Source organism: Rhinolophus ferrumequinum, chromosome 9, assembly GCF_004115265.2.
Source record: "Rhinolophus ferrumequinum isolate MPI-CBG mRhiFer1 chromosome 9, mRhiFer1_v1.p, whole genome shotgun sequence".
NCBI classification, from domain to species: domain Eukaryota; kingdom Metazoa; phylum Chordata; class Mammalia; order Chiroptera; family Rhinolophidae; genus Rhinolophus; species Rhinolophus ferrumequinum.
The window spans coordinates 41,860,908-41,866,907 of NC_046292.1; positions in this window are offsets into that span (position 1 = coordinate 41,860,908).

Genomic DNA, 6,000 nt, shown 5'->3' on the forward strand with positions numbered 1-6,000 from the left:
TGAAGGGGAAAGAATATTAATTAGTGTTTACAATGTGCCTACTATGCACCAACCTATATCGATCATATAAATCCCATTTAAAAAATGTACACGATCTGGTGGAAAGTAAAATGCCAGGAAGTTAAGGTACTTGGCCGTTGTCTAATTCAAGATTACAAGATGGGCCAGTTTGGCTTCAGGACCCCACGCTCCAAGGGTGAGATATGCTTTCTCTCATTCAGTTGAGTAGTATTGATCACAACAATAAAATCTATTGTATTAAAGGAAGGGAATAGATCAAGTCTGACTACCCCAGAGAAAACATAGGAGAACAGGAAAATTTATAGATCACCAGGCATATCTGTCAGGGTTTCAGGAAGAAACTGGTGACACACTCAGATGAGAATAGCTCAATGAGGGACCATTATAAAGGCGCAGGGAAGGGAAGAGAACTCTAAGAGATGGGGCAATAACCCAGACCTAATAACAGTGAAGGTTAATACCCCAGCTGGAATGGAAGAGTTAGGAGAGATCCATTATCGGAACATGAAATGAGAGGGAGTTCTGTAGAGTAGCACCCATTAAAGGATTAGTGACATCTGGGACAGTCAGGCCAAGGTGACCTCACAGGGAAGAAACCAGAAAAAGAAATATACCCCGATCTTACTTTTCTCCCTCCTCACAGTCATCCAGAAGTTAGAGCACCAGAGCCCACTGATGCGCTTCATACAGGTCAGTCTCCTCGGGCAGTGTACGGAGTAGAGAAGAGTTGAGAGAAGACACCCAGCATATCAAAAAGTTCAGGAAAACAGACAGGATAAGGAGGAGACTGCAGCTTATTTACCTTCTTGTAACCATAAGAATGAGGTCAGCCTTATTCAGAAGATGTTTGACCAAAATAGATAAGAGGCTATCAAGGCACTTGTATCACTGTAGGTTGGCTACGCCTCCTGCTAACAATATGATAATGAGAAAAATCATATGCAAATGAGGTGACTATTGTAATAAGTAGTGGAACAACATGGGGTCTAGTTAGCCTTGTCTTGGGGGAGGACCTACAAAGAGTTTGGAAAGCATTGGCACAAGGAATGTGGACAAGAGCTTGGTTATTCGGAGAACCAAAGGGAGATTACTCCCTCGGAAAAATCTTGGGTCCACCCGATGCCTGTTTCTTTGCAAACTTGATCAGAGTTAAAGTAAATAATAAAACTGGATGTGATCTGGTAAGTGAAGAAATGAAGTCCAAGAGGTAGTGGGGAGCTAAATCATATAGTACCGTTGGAAGATTTGCGACAGAGGACTATGTGACTTGACTTTGATTTTAATAGAATTGCCCAGGAAAATGTGTGAAGAAGAGATTGTATGGGGACACGGGTGGATGCAGGAAGACCAGTTAAGCTATTACAATAGCCCAGCTAAAGACGATGGTAGTAGCAATGGAGGTGATAAGTGGCCATGGCCAGATTCCAAATACTTTCTGTAATTACCACCAATGAGATTAGCTGAATGATTGGATATTAGGTGTGAGAGAGAGGAAGAGTCAAGGAAGCCTCAAGGTTTTCAACCTAAGGAATCAAATCGGAAGAATAAAGTAGCCATTTGTTAAGTCAGGGGAGAGTGTTAGTAGAGAGCAGTGTTTTACCTGAGGTGAGGGGAGAACGCAGGAGTTTGGTTTTGAACATACTGACATTGAGGTATGTATTATGCATTCAAATGAAAATGTTAAGTTGGTTGTTGAATATACAAGTCTGGGGTTCAGAGTAGAAGTCAAGGCAAGTGATATAAATTCAGATATTGTCAACATATAGACAGTACTTAAAGACACAAGACAGATGGGGCTACCAAAGGAGTGAGTATAGACAGAGGAAAACAGAATCCTGGAGCACTCCAGAGTTTAGAGTTTGGAAAAATGAGAAAAAACCTATAAAGCAAACCGAACAAGTAGTGGATGAGGCAGGAAAGAAAACAGCTGACGCCACTGCTACGTGGGCAGAAACCAGGAAGGAAGGAAGGTGGGTGAATCAATCGTTTCCAAACACAAGTAAGAATTAGGACCTTGGAGTCTGGTACCTGATAATCTATGAAACAAGACTTCTAAGGAGTTTGTTTGAAAACGTGTCCATATTTGTGTCTGACTATGGAAAGAGTATTTGAATACAAAGCACAAAACACTTTGTTGTGACAATTACTGTGAGTTGTTGGAACTTTTGTTCCCATGTGATGTGCCTGTTTTTGGTGGTTTTTAATAATCTCATCCTAATGTGATGCTCTAGGTAAGCTGGTAGAAAAGTATTCATTCATTCATTCATTCATTCACTCACCAAGTATTAGTTTATTATATGTCATGCACTGATATAAATGTTGGGGACACAGCAGTGAACAAGCCAAGATAAATTCCAGCCCCCAAAGAGCTTTCTTTCTAGCAACTCAGGTACAGGAGTGGAAGGGAGCAAGGGGTACAAATCTCAGGAACCCCACTTATCAACTGGAGCGAGTCACCTTAGTCTCTTCCTCTTCTAGTGCCTCATCCAGAAAACGGGGTTCAGAATGCATATTAGTTTGCTAGGACTATCATAATACAGTGTAATCAGCTAGCTTAAACTACAGAATTTTTTTGTCTCAAAGTTCAGGAGACTAGAAGTCCAAATTCAAGATTATAGCAAGGTTGTTTCCTTCTGAGGGCTCTGAAGGGAAGATGTTTTCTAGGCCTCTCTCGTTGGTGGGTAGGTAGTTGTCTTCTCCCTGTGTTCTTCCCTCCATGTGTATTTGTCTGTGTCCAAATATCCCTTTTTATAAGGATACCAGTCACATTGGATGAGAGCCACCCCAATGACCTCATTTTAATTTGATTACCTCTGTAAAGACCTTATCTCCAAATAAGGTCACGTTCTGAGGTACTGGGGACTAGAACTTCAACACACTTTGTTTGAAGGGGACACAATTCAACTTATAGCAGAATACCTATCCCTATGTCAGTTCTTTGGATGGCTGCGGGGCTCCTGGCACAAAGCAGTGTGGTTAGTTCTCATACTCTGAACAAACCTGTCCACTCCAGAGTGATTTCTGAGTGTCGAGGCTGCTTCTTACTGACCTTGGTTACACTATTTAACCTCCTACTTCAGTTGAAAAATGGGACCTATCTTATAGGATCAGGGCAAGGGTCAATTATAGCAAAATATGGATCTGGAATATTCTAAGCACTGGATATATGGCAGTTATTATTATTATACGTATTATAAATGCTTGCGGAATAAATTTATGTGTAAAAAGTAATAAGGGAAGCGGAGACCTTTATTTAAAAATAGTGCTCTCCAAAAACGAATTTTCTTATTTCAAAGTAGTTGTAAGATTTACAGGGCATTTTTTTTACATCTTCACAATAACCCACTTGCTATTAGTCCCATTTTATGGATGAGAAAATTGAAGCCCAGAGAGGGATGTAAAATGATAGGCAAGAGATTAGAGTGGCTACAGTTCTCCCTGATATCTTAGTCATGGTGCTCTCTTTTCCTTTTTTCTTTTTTTTTTTTCTTGTCATCTTAATTCTTAAGCCTGCACACTGATCAGCCATGATATAAATGATCCAGACAAGATGCTGTCTACAGGAATTTAGAGCATCTTTGAGCTTGTTGCTGAATAATTAAAATCCTTAACACACTCAGGGTTGGACTGGTTTCCGAAATGCCTTCCTGCTTTGGGAGCTGGGGAGCTTGGCTCCTGGGGAACCTTTCTGTTCCTTTTCAAACCCAAAGCAATGGACTTGAAAATCTAAATCCAAAAAGCTAACAAAGACCTTATTAATTGTGGCTTCTTTGTAAACATTTTTTTTTACTCTTTCCCCCTCTCTCTCTAGGCAACCCTTGCATAAAAATATCCATTCGCCAACTGTTCACCAACTGTTGTATCTCTCACTGGCATACCTTGTGCTGCATTCTAAGATGCCAGCCCTCCATGCTGCCCGGCTTGTCGCCATCGGGTCCTGATGCAGGGGGAGAGTGTGAGCGGAGAGAGGGATGGTGTCTCTGGCAGAGGGAGCCTGGGCTATGTGGCAGTGAGGCTAAGGTGAGAAAGTCAGTGCCCATGTCATGGCATTTGGAGTCAGAAAGACCTAAGTTTAAATTCCAGCTCGGCTGCATTCTTCCTGTGTGTTAGCACTCAGAGTATACTACTCTCTGAGCCCAAACCGGCTCTCCTGTGAAGGCCGAAAATAACTGTTTCTAATAATTGTCATGAAGATCAAATAAACTCATGAATGTGATGCCCTTGATATGGAGTTTGGCATGCTTTTCAAGCTCAACAAATGTGAATTCTTTTATCTCCCTTTAACTCCTGAGGAGCTCATGGTCCAATAAGGGAGAGCAGCAGACTCACAAAAGGGAAATCCGTGCTTGCATTAAATATTGAGAAAGTGGATATAGGACTTTCAAGATGGTGAATTAGAAGCCATATATATATTCGTATGTATTGAGAAAGTGGGGTAAAGTGGGGTAAATGATGCATAGGACAGTATCTGGTGACCAGCTCAAAAGAGGAAATGGCTCTAAGTGCTAGATTTCAGAGCACGGAGAGAATTTTGGAAGCTGAACAGAGATCCTTCATGCTCTGCTTAGGGAGTCTGGTTCTAGCCTAGCTGCATCACTTTATATCCAGGTACACTGAGACACTACATTCCTTCATTTACTCCAGAAGCACTCGCAGGTGCTGACATGGGCTAGCGCTAAATCTTGGAGACACAGATGCATGGACTCCAGCTTTGACCTTCAGGAGCTCACAGAGGAGCCAGTTCAACGGGGAACCTGTTTGCAAGCTACCTGCAAACAGTAGCAGTAGGTAAGAGAGACAGAATCACATGGCTGTTAATGGAATACGCCTGGAGGAGCTGGACAGACTGAGGAAATACTGGCTCAGCTAGAGAGGGACGCCGTGGCTTTGGCAAGTGGCCTAACTTCTCTGAGCCTTGTTTCCATCATTGGAAAAAAAAAATGAAAATAATAACAATTACTTCCACAGGTTGTTGGGAAGATTAAATAACAATGCTTGTGAAGGCATAGCATAGAAAGTACACAAGAGTTCATAAAGGTTAGATGGTATAATTCAAGGTAAATATGTCTATACCAATATTTATATTTTTTAATTATGACAATATGTGCATGTGTATAGATAGTGTATACATAATGTGTGTGCATATATAGTATACATATGTGAGTGTGTATATTTATATTATACATGTGCACATATGTGTGTATTTGTGTGTATAATATATACATGTATAAGGTGTTTACAAAGGACTGTAGAAAACCCTTAACCTTTGAAGTTTTCTATTTCCTCCTTATTAAAAGTATTAACTGAGTCAGACTCCTCCCTGTGACACAGCAGAGTCCCCATGATCTGACTCACCCCCCCCCAACATCATCTCTGGGCTACTGAATCCCCCACCCCCTGGTTGATGCTGAATATTTCCAAGAATCACTCCCTAACACTCTTGCAAATCTCCAAATTCACGAGGGTCAATATGACAGCAAGCACATCCAAAGTCCACAAAGAACTGGCACTAGGATCCAAATTATTTTCCTGAAAAGTCAATAGATGGGCAAGACACGTTCTTTACTAAATGCTGAGTTCAGAAGATGAAGGATCCAAGTGGGCTTCAATTTAAACTTAAACCCAGACACAGCTGTCACCGCTGTCTTAAAGCCTGGTTCAGCAACGTGGTGGTCAAAGGAGTGGCTTCAGAAGGCAAATGATCTCAATTCAAATCCTGGCCATGCCTCTGCCTAGCTGGATGACCTTGAGCAAGTTACTTAACCTCATTAGGGCTCCTTCTACTCGTCCCTTCTTTAAGTGGGATCTTTATAGTGCCTCCCTCATGGTGCTGTGAATATTGCATGTGATAGCACAAGGAAACTAATTATCACTGCGCCTCCCTGGTATATAACGATTTCTCAAAAAACATTAGTCATTGTTAATGCTGTTCCTCTTAATTGTCCATGGCTATGAATGTATGTTTAATGAGACAGTTTC